This window comes from Miniopterus natalensis, chromosome 7 (assembly GCF_054644295.1).
Source record: "Miniopterus natalensis isolate mMinNat1 chromosome 7, mMinNat1.hap1, whole genome shotgun sequence".
Lineage (NCBI taxonomy): Eukaryota > Metazoa > Chordata > Mammalia > Chiroptera > Miniopteridae > Miniopterus > Miniopterus natalensis.
In genome coordinates this window covers 7717694-7732893 of record NC_142087.1, presented here as the reverse complement: position 1 = coordinate 7732893, position 15200 = coordinate 7717694, and the positions used below count along the sequence as shown (strand labels likewise).

At 39.8% G+C, this 15200-nt stretch overlaps 1 protein-coding gene and 1 non-coding gene across 2 annotated transcripts in view; both read right to left on the bottom strand.

Annotated features, from left to right (window-relative positions):
- CHD6 (chromodomain helicase DNA binding protein 6) overlaps positions 1-14849 on the bottom strand; it is a 169849-nt gene extending 155000 nt beyond the window's left edge. Inside the window, exon 1 of the mRNA XM_016219329.2 lies at positions 14767-14849. The gene's annotated coding sequence lies outside the window, so the exon portion shown is untranslated. The remainder of the gene's footprint in view (positions 1-14766) is intronic.
- On the bottom strand, positions 603-709 carry LOC148092672 (U6 spliceosomal RNA). The gene has a single exon (XR_015714867.1). It is a non-coding gene; the product is annotated as a U6 spliceosomal RNA (small nuclear RNA).
- Positions 14850-15200: the final 351 nt, after the last annotated feature.

Here is a 15200-nt window from a genome sequence, read left to right as displayed (position 1 = left end):
CAACTCCCCTCCATCAGAATAGAGAATGAAGAGCTGAGCCCTAGCGGGTGTGGTGCAATTATTTGGGCATCATCCCAGAAGTTGCCAGTCCAATCCTTGGTCATTGCACATGCCTGGGGGCATGCAAGACGTAGCCAAAGGATGTTTAGCTCACACTGATGTTTCTCTCTCCCTTTCTCTCTCAAAATCAATTAAAAAATCTCTAAAAAATAAAAAAGTTAACAAAAAAAAGCTTCATAGCATTTTCAAATACTATCCCCATTCACAAATAAATAAATTTATTTGGCAAAGACAAATTATTTCAAGTACATAAACCAAGTAGGTCTCTATACCACACTGACAAATTCCTGAGTTACTACACAGATTAACAGAATCTAGTTGTTATTGTTAAAGTTAACATTCCACTTTTTGTAGAAGATAAACCATAAAAATACTTTAAGAATCTAGATACTTAATCTGGATTCCTTATTTTAAAAGATGCATTAGCACTAACGAATTTTACACAAATGCCAAGAGTAAAACTTACTTATCTGTGCTAATAAAGAGAGATAATATCGATAAACCAAGTTCATATGCAGACTTATTGTTTTAATTATTGAATTTTAACTTCCTAAACAGTTTTGGTTTTGCGTGTCATCCTTGCACAGGGGCCATGCTAATCTTCTCTGTATCATTCCGATTTTAGTATATGTGCTACTGAAGTAAGCCCTTCCTGAATCTTTAATCAGAATTATGAAGTAAAACTGACCTAAAAGTTTCACTTCCATCCACATTCATCCCTAAAGGAATTTCTATTTAATAACAAAAGGAAAGCAAATGAAATAAAAAATGCCCTAAGTACGAAACTATGAGTATCTGGACAAAAGAAAACTGACTTTAATCAAGACAAATATTTATTGAGAACTTTCAATGTATAAATCTCTGTGAGGAATTCAAACTACAAAGACTGAACCTTTCACCCATGGGGGCCACAATTTTGTGGGAGACAACAAACATAAAGAATATTAAAGAAAAAAAATAATAATGTCTCCATCTCCCTTGTCCCCACTCCCAATGCCTCAATTCAAAGATTTAAATCCTAGCTAGGCCACTGCAATAGACTCAGAATTCATTAACCTGTCCTAAGACCTTCCTAAACTACTGGTACTCAAACCTGGGTGCACACTGGAATCACCTGAGGGAGCTAACAAAAATCCAATACCTGGGTCTCTCCTCCAGATAATCTGATTTTATTGTGTGCAGCCTGGGCACTGGTATTTTTTAAAGCTCTCAACTCTAACATGCAGCAGAGTTTAGCATCACTGATCTAAACCAACCTCTGCTGGCCAAATGTAGAATACAATCTACTCTCCTGCATTAAAGCCTCTGATGACTCCTCAATGGCAAAACAACTCTAAACTCCTTACCCTGATCTTCAAAGCCTTGCAGTGTCTCCCACCTACTCCTTCAGCCCCATCACCCACCACAAAATTCCACAGCTCCCCACTGTACTCCAGCCACAATGAACTTAGCATTTGCCTCCATCTGTTTGCAGAATACTTCCTATACATAAAAGACTCTCCAAACTCAAACACTAATCCCAGTCTCTGATTATTAAACTCCAAATCAACTTTCAAAAAACAATTTAAAAGTTTCTTCCTTTCCAAAGCCTTAACCAACTTCCCTGGGTAGATGGTTACTTCCTCTTCTTGTGTTCAAACAAAACTTTCTACATAGCTCTAATTTGACATTTATCATGTTTGTGGTAGCAGTTTACATTTCTATCTCTTCTAATAAACTGTGCATTCCTCAAGGACAGAGACCAAGTGCGTTTATCTTCAAGTTCTCAGTGCCTAGTAATGGCTGAAACAAAATGAAAGTGCAATAATGATTTACTAAATAAACAACCATCACATGTTGAGGAATAAACGAGCATTGACATGAGAAAAAAGGCAGTTCAATATGAAATGCCAAATTAGTTACAGAGGCAAAATCTGACTCCATAGTCAAGAGGGGAAAAAGAGTGTTTCTGGCAGATATTGGGGGGGGGAGAGCATGAAGACACTGGGAGTTCTTCTCAAGTCTCCAAGGGAGGATAATATCTAGACCGCAAAGAGCAAGGGGCAGAGAACTATGAGCTTGGAAAAAAGCCATTTAGCTCTGCCTTGGGTTTCCTCAAGATATCCTAAAAAAAAAAAAAACTTTAGAAATTAATCATGCATTTCTTAGTTATATAAATCTACTCTCTGTCGCATTTCCTGCTTTATTTTTCTTCTAAGTCTTATCACCACTTGATACATTATGGTTCTGCATAACCAAATACTCACTAGAACATAGGCTCCATGAGAGCAGGAATTTCCTTTTGTTTACTGAGTGTCCCCAGGGTTTATATCAGTCCCTAGCACATAGTAAATATCCAATATATATTTGCTGAAAGGGTAAATGAACATATTTATTATGGGCTTCTGCTCTAAAGCTTCCTTTCCCCTAGGGATTTCCTGCCAACCTCACTCAGTCTCCACACATCCAAATCCTGCCTATCCTCCCAAACCCTAATAAATGTCCTGTCTGACTCTAAGCCTTCTCTGACTCCCTACCTCTCCCTTTTCTGAACTGCCTTTATCATTCTTGTCTTATGACACTTTTACAGACTACACTGTAATAGCACAATTATCTGTGCACAAGTATATCTTATCTCCCCATTATACTGTAAATTCTCTGAGGGCAAGCTCTAGGACATCCCCCATCCCCCTTTCAGCTTCCAAGCTTCCAGAGCGTAATGCATTGTTGAGCTTTTCAGTAATCCCTGTTGAATAAAAGGAAAAATTAAATTAACAGCGGTATTAAATCTTTAATATCTTAATATGAACATCAGAAAGATTAAGATCCATGGCCTATCTGCATTCATCATGGTTCTAGGGTACCTGATACTTTAAAATATCCAACACTTAAAAAAAAATAAATTAAATTAAATATACAACACTGTACCATACTTATAATGTGCCAGGTATATTCCAAGGCTTTACATAAATGAACTCATTTAATCCTCAAAACAACCATATGAGATAGGTATTATTATTTATCTCCATTTTGCAGATGAGCAGAGAGAAGTTCTTAGAAAAGTTCACACAGCCAGTAAGTGGCAGAGCCAGGATTCAAACCCAGGTCTAGCTGCAGATCCATGCATTTAACCACTAACTGTAATACCTTCGTGATTGCTGGGCAACCTCCTATTCATAAAGCTAAATGTGGCCTTCTGAGAAATTTACTTAGAAAATATTACAGATGTGCAGATATTTAAGGCAAAAAACTACCCTCATCACATGAAAGATAAAATTCCAGAGGGCAGTAAAAGTAGATAACAGGTGACAGAAAAGGAATGGAGATTTTTGCAGCACAACAATGGGAGAGACAAATGCTGGTAAGAGGCAATTACCCTTGGAACCTAGAACTCCAGGGGCATCTGTAGGAAGGGATGAAACAGAGGTAAACGTAAGCTCTGGAATGAAGTTACCATGGGCAAATCCCATAGTCTGTATATAATAGTGGGTACTGATAGCATAGCACAGAGAATGACAGCAAACTCGAGTGCTTAAGAATAATACAGAGCTCAAACTGCCTGGGTTACTAATTCTGCAGTTGTAGACAACTTAATTTCTCTGTCTCATTTCCTCAACTGTAAAATGGGCTTAGTATCAGCACTTAGCCATGAGCATAACTAATAATAATCCATGTACATTCACTTGGCTATGCTGCAGTTAACTCCACTTTAAAAAACTCAGTGGTACTGTTCAGTGGTTAGAGCACTGACCCTTGCACCAAAGGGTCACAGGTTCAATTCCTGGTCAAGGGCAGATACCTGGGTTGCAGTTTTAATCCCCTGTCCTCTTTGGTCAGGGTTCCGGGTGTGTGCAGAAAGGCAACCAATTGATGTGTCTCTTTCACATCGATGTTTCACTCTCTCTCTTTCTCTCCCCCCCTCCATCCCTTCACTCTCTCTAAAAATCAATGGGGGGGGAGGAATACCCTTGGGTGAGAATGAACAACAACAACAAAAAATACAACTTGGTGGTTTAGAGCACTGGCTTACTTGCTTATACTATGTACCCACTGTAGATTTCTTTCTGGGGGGAAAAAAGGTACCTGCCTTGAAGCAGAAGTGTCTCACATCACTGCCACTCAAATTTCAATAGCCAAAGCAAGTCACACAGCGATGTTCAACTTCAAGATGACAGGCAAATGCAATTCGACAGTGTACCCAGAAAAAAGAGACCCAGAATATTGGTGAACAGCCCTAATGACCACACCATAGAAGAGCCTAGCACACAGTAAGCTGATTGATAGCTGCTATTATTATTATCATGATTATTGAGGGGCCTGGGAAAAACCTATTCTAATAACCCTAAGTCATAAAGCTAAGCAGATGTGACAAAATCTATCATGCATGTTATTTGCAATAAAACAAAGGTGAATTTACAAGCATTTCACCATGATATAACAGAGAGACATGCCAAAAAGTTTCTAGTAAGCACAACATAGTAAACAGAGCTACTAAAAGGGAAGGACATGCCAAAATATTTCTAGTAAACAAGAGTTACTGAAATAGTACCACTCATTCTTACTCATTTAAGACATGTAAAATTTCATTGATAATTATCTTTATTTGATTTTGGAGAACATAAAAAAGGTTATGTAGACTTTTACAAATTCACTTCTAATCTCAGAACACTCCCTCCCCATATTTTCCCAAAAGTTCTTAAGGGAAATTCTTCTATGTGGGTTTTCAGGACCCTAACCATCAGTTAGGGAAAGAGTCCTATTTAGCAAGATGAGAACTGAATTCTAATCCTCACTTGGCCACAGACCAACTCATGGCTCAAAAAATATTTACATGACTAGGACTCTGTTCCATCATTCATAACATGACAAAATTGGACTAGATGGCCTCTGAAGTCCCTTCCAACTCTACTCTTCTGCAATTCTGAGAAGCCAGAAAGAGGTTTTGGTTTAGAATAACTTAGTTAATATGCTGAATTGTGCGAAACCTGATAATGCTTAAATCTTGAACTAGAAATAATTGCCACAACCATAGCTATAATGGCAGCAACAAAGCTTTGCTCAAGAGTGAACAAGGAAGAAAGTCAGGAGTACCCAGGGAGAGCCCTGCTAGCATGAAATGTTGCAGTTAGAGAGGAGAGGAGTGAATAGAGTACGACTATTATGTGTAAATAAGGAGACTGGTGTTTGGGCATGGCTTATGAAGTCTGTCTTTTAGTAACATCTCGTATTCACATTCTAGCCGCAGTTATAGGAACCAGTGACAGTGATAGGTACAAACTTGAAGCAAGGAATTTCCAGACCTTCTAAGCTTGGAATCTGTCAGACCTCAATTTCAACAGATCAGGTTTTCCAAGCCCTTAAGACCCCAAGGCAGTAATCCAAATATATGCCTAGAAATCAGTAACTTGAAACCCTTCAGAGAAAGTCAAACAAAGGAGTCAAAAGCATGTTAAAAAACAATAAGCCCCCAATCAGTGATACTTGTGTCATTTTCAGCAAATAGAAGCCCCTGCCTAGAAAACCCACCACGACATCTTCACTCACTGCCTAAGAATACAAGACTGCCCCTACAACAGAATTAAAGGAAAAATAGTGCTGTTTTTTAATGAAAGACAATATAGCATTAATTCATGCCATAAACAAAGCAACAGACACTGCTACACTAATAATTTTGCTATTCCTGCAGCTATCCATGATCTTTAAGAAGCCTTCCGATTTTAACATTCTATGAGTGTATAAAAGCACATGGGATCCCTAACTGCCTCTCATGCTTCAAGAGTCACTGCCTAAATGACTTAAAATCTCCTGCTTAAAAACCTAAAGCCTGGCAAATATATTTAATAAAATTATGGTATGATTAGAAAGATTCATCTTATTATGCATGGGCAGCATTTTAAGAAGCTAAGGCTCCACATGTGGATCTTCATTTACTTCTATAGCCATGTTTCCTTCTACTTGTTAATCACAAAATAATTTTCAATTCTGCAATGGATATTGAACAACATACTGGAATCAATGTTATCCTTGATTTTTAGGTGTTTAAAATCTGAAGTACAAGTAGATGGGGCTGGAGACAGGGAAACATATAACACTGAATGAGTAAAAAAAATCCTTTAACAAATCAATTTTTAAATATATTGGGAACAGAGACTAAGTCTCAGTCTTTCAAGGGAGCCTTCATGAATACTATTAAAAACAAAGATTACCTTTATAAACTGAAAAACCATCCTCTAAGTAAGCTGAAAAAACAGAAATACTTTATACAAAAAATCTCCATTAATTAGTCTAAAAAAATGAGAACACTTAATAACCAGTGTTTTATATTGAGAACTGAAAAACTACAGTATTGCCCTTAAAAGCTGCCTGTCTTAAATCTTTATAGGAAAGAAAAAAGCTTCAGAAGTCATGTTAAAAGACATCATGCACGTTAGTCACAGCCATGAAGGGGTCACTGGAACAGCTTTGCTGTTTGTAAATCCTTAAAAGACACAGATCTAAATTTATTTTCTGATCCTACTATTTCCTTAACATCAAATCAACTTTTAGATTAAAATAAGTAGGCAAATATAAATGGGTAAGCAGTGCCAAATTTTATTAAATGATTTGCTTAGTCTCATTTTAGGGTAAAGGGTAGTCTTGTCCCATAATGTATTTTCCTTTCTAAATAAAGAAAAAAATGCTACTTCCCCACCCCCAAAAAGGGGTGTGGGGTAGCTAAAGGGCAAACGCCACTACCCATATGTGGCTATTTAAATTTAAAATAACTAATAGTAAATAAAATTTAAAATTCTGTCCCTTAGTCATACTAGTCACTTATTAAGGGCTCAAAAGCCACATGTAGACCAACAGGCCCCGTACAGACATAAGACATTTTCCATCACAGCACAGAGTTTTGCTGGACAGTGCTGATCTAGAACATTTCGCAAATTTTAATGTGCACAAAAATCACCAGGATAGCTTGTTATAACACAGATTACTCGGTCCCCACCCAAGGTAGTTTATTTCAGTCAGTCTGGGATGGGGGCCAAAAATGTCCATGTCTAACAAGCTCCAAGATAATACTAATGTTGCCTATCATCCTGAGTAGTGCTCTCTGTGGTGAAGAAATCATTTTTGGTTTTTCCCAATCCATCATGGACTGATACTTTAAAACACTAGAAAAACGAATTATCAGAAAAAAAATATTTTTTAAACAAGGACTAAACTATAAACTCACATTCTTTATTATTAGATTCGATGGACAAATCATTTTCTAAAAAATGCTATAAAAGCATCTAAAATTCTAAATGCTTCCTTTCAAATTCTGCACTCACCCCATCATAGGCAGGTCACAACCAGTCCGCAGACCTAAAAGAGCTTATTTTACATTTTTACAATAATCTTTCTGGAGCTCGTCATTAATGATCTCTTTCATACCCTCTATCATTTCCTCAGTGGATTTTTACAACTCAAGGCAAAATTGTTAATTCCATTATGCAGAATACCTCTAAGTCCCTTAAAACAACACTATACAGGGTTTGCTTAAAGAAGTAATCTGATGGCATCATCAGTTATAATGTGATCCAATTCTGTCACATGGTAAACAAGAATGATGGCTTAACTTTTCCATGCTAACCCACGGTTGAATTTAGGCTGCTAACATTGCAAGAGGGGTTATGCCAAAATACACAATGAACATTAATAAAGTCTCTGCATTAAATTATGTTAAAATTTTTTCAGTAAATAAAATCTATGATCTGAACCTAGCTTATCAATCAGACATACTCTTGCAAAAGATTTCTTAGAATACTTATGGTTTCCTTGAACCCAAAGTAAACAGTCCAGGCACACTTCTTTATCCATGTAAACTTAGGGAAGGAACTGCCTAATGCTTAGGTAGTTTCCCCAATTAACTATCAAAACCAAACAAGCAGATTTTTCAACTTCTGGTCTGGCCCCACAAATGGACTTCTATGAAAATCTCCAAGGTATCTTCAAGTTCAGCCACTTCCTAGAGACACTACTCTTAGGATTTTCTTGTTGCTCTAGAATTTTGTTTTACCAATCTGCTTGACTTTTACCTAAGTAAATTACAAAATAAGGCTTGGAGAACTTTAATATGTGATCATTTTTCCTACAGTAACACCACCTGTTCAGTAGAATTTGACTTATATACATGTAAAATAAGGTTACATACTCAACTAGACTTTATTTCAAGATAAATTCCACCTAAAATGCACAACATTAAAAGTTGCAAGGTATCTCATACAAAGTCTGGAGAATATAAAAAAAATGGAAGGACTTTTTAATTGTTCCTCTTACAGTGTATGAAAGAAAACTCTTTTCCTCCTAACATATTGAATGAAGCAGTAACAGAACGAGTAAGTAGTAGTATTCAAAGCAAGAAAATGTCAGGAGCTTCTGCCATGGCCAACCTTCCAGTCCCATCTGCAGAGGCAGATGGCTGAAACTGAGGCCCAGGACCCTCTAAGGCTGTCTTGCAATTGCCCTCATGCCTCCCACTTCAACCTTTACTCATCAGGCTGCATGGGCAAGGGCGTGGAACAGCTTCCAAAGTATAACAAGGCAAGGGTGAATTCAGGGGAGGACCCTGATGAGATGCTGCCAGGAGAGCTGCAGAAGTACTTCCCTAAACCCAGACCAACTGATACAGACTGAGATTGCGGGACCTGCTAAAGGGGAAAAAAAAAAAACAAAAACCAAAGAAGTCAGCCTCCAGGCAAAAGCCTGTGCTCATACAAAACAAATGTTTTGAGACCGCCTAAACCAATGATCCTTATTGTTTTTGCATTCAAATGAAAAGAGATGGGGGAGAGGACAGTGGGAGTCACAGATCCCTCTAAGATCCTAAAAAGCAAGAATTCTCTTCCCATAAAAACGCACGTACAAACAAAATTTTGCATACTCTTTGGGGGAGTTCACAGACCAGCCAAAGACTCCCTAGGGGTCCCCGAAGCCCAGAATAAAAAGTCTCAATCTAAATAGGAACTAAAGGTCAATGTTACCACAGTAGTTAGACCTACTTTTAACCTGAAGCCTGATCTTTTACATAAAGAATCTCAGAACTAAAAAATATAGAGATTCAAAAAATAAAATATCTTGGTCACATAGTATACAAGATAATCCAAAACATATTAAAAATTTACTGAGAGTCCTGTTTGGTGTGGCTCAGTTGGTTGGAGCATCGTCGTGTACACCAAAAGGTGGCAGGTCCAGATTCCCAGACAGAGCACATAGCCAGGTTGAGGGTTTGATCCCTGGTTGGGGTGCAGGCAGGAGACAGCCAATCCATGTTCCTCTCTCTCTCCCTCCCTCCATCCCTTCCTCTTTCTAAAATCAATAAAAAATATACACATATAAAAATTTACTGAGAAAATACTATATTAGATCAGTGAATACTCTCTATAAGAATCTTAATAAAGGAGTAGAAAAATTAAAAAGACTCCCTTTACTTATTTAGAAAATTCAAATATGTATCCATCACTTTGTACTTATGTTTGGATTCATTTCCTGAAGTTAACTTAAAATTTTACTTTCCAGTTTTCTTGAAATTTCCAAATACTGTCGTTATGTCTTAATATGTTTTCTTCTGAAATAACTAGCAGATAAAAGCACCATGGAAGTCTATTGAAAAATCAGGGTTTTTTTCTTGCTAAAAATTTTAAGTCTTCCATCATGACTATAAAGAAAAAAGGTGCATCTTTTTTTTTTTTTTTTAATGCCTCAAGATAGGAGCTATTTATGTCATATACACTATCAAAGATTCTAAAAGTCTCAATAATAGCAAGTGACATAAGGAATAAATAAATGTAGGATGATGTAAAGAATCACTACTTACAAACTACAAAAAACAACTAATACAGGTACTATGAGCAAAAAAAAATATTTTTCTCTGGATTTTATAATTGAGTTCAGAAATGAGAACAGGGATGGATATTTTAAAATAATCATTTTACTACCTTTGGGAGTTTTATAGAAGTAACAGAATTTCTCATGAGGGTATCAATGCCTCCACAAAAACGAACTAAAGAACAGAACATTTTGGTAAGGAAAAAGTGGCTGCATTCTCCCTCTGCATTTCATGGTCATTACTGTATCAGGATAACGCCTGAACTCCCAAGTCCTAAGACCATTCCTACACTGTAGGGACAAGGTGAGAAAAGGATGCCTTCACGGTATTCCAATATGCCTCTTCAGTGGCAAATTCTTGAAATGAAAAAGTACAAACGGACATGTGTGCAGAAGAGCGTAGGCCAAGTGTGTTTGTTAACCCAGCACCATACCACTAAAACATGACAGCACACTTCAGCTTTGGGAAAAATCTTTGGAGAGGGTTGTTGGTAAAAAGGAGAATTGCTTTGCATCCTGATAATCTGGGTTCAAATTCTCACTCTAATATTTACCAGCTTTAAATGAATAACTTACTTCATTTCTCTGACTTGCAGCCCATTCTCACTGAGCAGCTACGGAAACAGGAATAGTTTCTCATCTCTAGCCCCAGTACCTGGCTGAGTGCTGAACACACAACAGGTATTCATTCAATGCTACTTTTTTTTGCTTCCCTCACAATTACGTCACATTCTGCTGCAAACAAAAATGTTTTCTAGGGAACAGATATCTGGCCCTAGCTATTATTTTATGTATTTCAAAGAGTTTTCAATATACAGTAGTCCCTCGTTATCCAAGGTTTTGCTTTCTGCAGTTTCAAGTTACCCGCAATCACAGTCTGAAGTATTAAATGGAAAAATTCCAGAAATAAACAATTCATAAGTTTAAACTGCGCACCGTTCGGGGTAGTATGATAAAAATTTTGCACCATCCCGCTTTGTCCAACCGGGACATGAATCACTCCTTTGTCCAGCCTATTCACGCTCTGTACACTACCCATCTGTTAGTCACTTAGGAGCCATCTGAGTTATCAGATCTACTGTCTTGGTATAAGGGTTACTTATGTTCAAGTAACCCTTATACCTTATAGTAGCCTAACACTGTCACAATGCCTATGTCATTCAACTTACTTCATCTCATATAGGCACTGTATCATCTCATATCATGAAAAGAAGGGTGAGTACAGTACCATATTTTGAGACCACATTTACATAACTTTCATTACAGTATATTGCTATAATTGCTCTATTTTATTATTGTTGTTGTTCATCTCTTACTGCATCAATTTTATAAATTCAACTAACATAGGTATGTTTGTGTAGGAAAAACATTGTACAGTTGACTCATGAACACCACGGATTTGAACTGCGCTGTTCCACACGCAGATTTTTTTTCAGAAATACTGTATATGTATTTTCTGTTAGGATTTTTTAAATATTTCTTTATTGATTTCAGAGAGAGGAAGGGAGAGGAAGAGAGAGCTGAAACATCAAGGATGATCAGCTGCCTCCTGCACACCCCTGACTTGGGGATCAAGCCCACAACCCTGCATGTTCCCTGACCCGGAATCCAACAGCGATCTCCTGGATCCTAGGTCAATGCTCAACCACTAAGCTATGCTTGGCTGGGCTGTTAGGATATTCTTAATAACATTTTCTTTTCCCCAACTTACTTTATTGTAAGAATACAGTATATAATACATATAACATACAAAATACGTGTTAATAGACTGTATGTTTAGGTAAGGCTTCTGGTCAACAGTAGGCTATTAGTTAAGTTTTGGGGAGTCAAAAGTTATATGTGGATTTTCAACTTGACCCCTAACCCGTTGTTAAGGGTCAAGTGTACTATAGGGTTTGGTACTACTTGTGGTTTCAGGTATCCACTGTGGGTCTTGGAAAGCATCCTGTGGATAAGGGGGGACTACCATCGTAACCTGGTACAGGAGAATTCAGGCAGTCCCATGAAATTCAATGCAGTTCTTCCGCTAAATTAAACTAAAGCTTTGTATAAGAGATGAAAGTATAAAAAGAACCACTAAATATTTACTAAACATAAAACTATTTTAAACCTTGCTATCCTGGGAAAGAAGGAGGAAGGAGAGAACAGTCTCCTCAATTGATTTAGATACCGTCACTGTCTTAGATACTGTCATTGTCACATACCAAAGATATTTTTGCAGGTAGAATCCTTCATTTCTAAAACCTGTTCAAAAGGGTTCAGAACATGAGTGGTCCACGTGTGACTCCATTTGGTCATAACCAATACAAAGCCTTTCTATGAAAGCTGAAAAACACAGGTACCTAGAAAGAATCAAGCCTGACGATGTGAAACCCTTTTCCCTCATGGTTTAACACAGGGAGACATAACCATAAACTCTGCTTGGGGGCAAAGCCATACTTCCAAGAAAACCAAAAAACTCCTTTGAAACTTCTATAAATCAGAGACCTCCAAGACACCAGCCCAAGGGCCTTTTGTTTCTGATAAGTTTTCTGTAATATAATGGCAACAGTCACAAATGAGATCTGATTTCTAAAGAGAGATAATTCTGCTTCAGATTTTCTTTGGTATTTGAAATAGTTATCAGAAAAGTAAATTACGAAATACAAAAAACTAACTGCCAAAGGATTTTCCAGGAACACAGTGGTGTTAGTCGTGGCTTCCCCATTTCACTTCCAACTGGCCTTTCGACTTCTCATGTGGTCCACATGAAATACTATACTGAAGAGTTCAGAGAACTTCCAGCTATAGTAACAATAAATTATAAAAATAACTATAAAGAGATAGAATATTAAAAATATGTGGTAAAAGTTATATTGAAAGAGTTTTCAGTGCTGTAACAACAAAAGAGCTAAAAGTAAAAAGCAAAGAAATATCTGCAGTATAAAAGATGTGAATTCAGGCAGAGTGTCAAGACACAACTAATGTCACACAAGATGTAGGTTTACTCTGCCCACGGCCAGACTACAGCAAGAACAGTATCATAGTCTGGTTACTATAAGGGAGATTCCAAAGTTAGCAAAATGGAAAAAAAATTATAAAGGATAGCTTTTAATAGCCCATTAATCAAGAAAAATGTTTAAATAATTCATCATAATTCATCTTGGAAATTGCCCTGGTACAGAAAGAAGTCCAAAACTAGTAATTTTATCACTCCACATTTTCCCAGGCCTGCAGTTACAGTCATGCATGGCTTATATGAAACCACCTGTTCTGGTTGGCATAAACCATGTTACTAGACTATTCATGCCTAATCATGTTATCACACATGGATCTCAAGCCTTCTTTCTATTGAGAGAGAGCCACAAAGTTCACCAAAACTATCTCCCTAAGGTTGCCAACCTGCTCTTCCAATTTGGCTTACCAACAAATTCTACCGTGTCATGCAGTTAATGAACACACATCTGCAGTAAGAAAGACAACTCACAATCAGCCTCGGGACCACAGGAGAATGGTTCCTGTCCAGACTTTTCTAAGGGCCACAAGTGCATCCCTATGAAGTATGTCAAAATTTGGGGTCTACTAGGATAGTATTCCCAATCTACGCTATTTGAGAAACAATAAAATCTCAGGCAATAGTGCAGACATTCTGAAAATTGTAAAAAATCTTAAATATGTATTTTCTCTGTTCATGGATGTGTTTACACCAGAACTGGGCAGTTTTAAGGGGGTAAGGAATAATGCCCACACAGCCCCAAAGATGCCTGGAGATACCAAGGACTCTCTAAAAACCTTGGCCAGATTACTAATGGTCCATAAACCCTCATTTCGAGCACACGGACCTTCAAGTTCAAAATTGAATTATACTGCCTTATTAGATCCCACACTATCGAAACCATAGTCCCATCAGTCATAACTGAAACTAGGAATACTTTATGTACACAAATATAAGTGCCCGCTTATGTATTTTTAATTGGATCAAATAAAACTGAAGCTGCAAACAAACTCAAATTTCAATTATCTCCCTAGTGAGGGGATTTCCTAATAGCATCTTTTAAAAAACCAAGTTGCTGCCAACCTGCACATCTGACAGGCACGTCCCTGGAAATTTGGGAGCAACAGACTCCGTTACTTCTCAACGGCAAAGGAAATAAATATCCTGAAGGGGACAGGTTACTTATTAATTTTATTTTTTTTTTGTAAGCTCAAACATGCAATCTAATAAAACACAAAACTTGGCTGCGGGGTTGCTGGGCATCTCAAGGGTTCCAATTTTGGGGGCGAGTGCGCGCTAGTGCGTAAGAAGGGGGCGGAGGGGTGCGCGCTGCGAGGACGCGCCGGGGCCCCCGCCCCCTCCCGGAGCAGCAGCCTGGCACCAGCCCACCCTCCTCCACCCTGCAAACAGACGCAGGACGCCAATAGAGCAACTTCTGCGCGGGGGCGGCGGAGGAATAGCGGTCACCCCCGCCACGGCGCAGCCCGGCCGGGCTGGGGGGTCACTCCCCGACCTGTCCCGAGGGGTCCTCCGCACGCCCCGCCCCCGCCCGTCAGGCCTAGGGCCAGGGGCTGCCCGGACCCCCGCCCCTCCGCGCGGCCCGCAGCGGCGCACTCCCAAGGACGGCCGCCCGCCCGAACGCGGCCAGAGCGCGAGCGGCAGCGCGGCGGCGGCAGGCCCCTCGCCTCAGGCCTCAGGCCGCCGCCGGCCCTCCGCCAGGCAGCCCGCCGCCAGCTCCGCTCGGACCCCGGCCCGACCGGGCCTCGGCGCCACCGCAGCCCCTCATCCTGACTCCATTCATAGGAGCACCCCAGCCCGGCCGGCGGGGCGGGGCCGGGGCCCCGCGGACAAGGCCGGTCCCCCGAGGCCGGGGAGAAAAATAAAAAGTTAAGAGAAGAACTTACCTAAAATGGCTCCTGCAGCAGCCAAAATACAAACAGCTATTATTTGGTGAAGTTTAGCTCAGACACCCTGCAAGGACACCCTAACCCGGCTCGGGTCCGCCTTCCTTGCCCCACCATTGGGCTTTGCCAGCCCAAAACATAGACTCATTGGTCAGCCTGGCTGCCACTCAGATAGAAGCCCATTTCAAGCTTGCTTGCAGGGGCGAGTGATGGGCTCGCTCCATTGTGCTCATATTTGCATGGATGTGAGCGCGGCGCCGATTGGCCGGCGCTGGGACCGCCCCGCCCCCTGCCTCGAGCCCCCTGCCTCGGAGAGGCCGCTGTGCGAGGCCCCGCCCCCCGGGACTTGGCGGCGGGGCCACGGGGGCGGGGCAGGGCCGGGGTCCTGGGGGCTTAGGGGGCGGGGCGGGGTCCTGCCAGCTGTAGACCGCAAG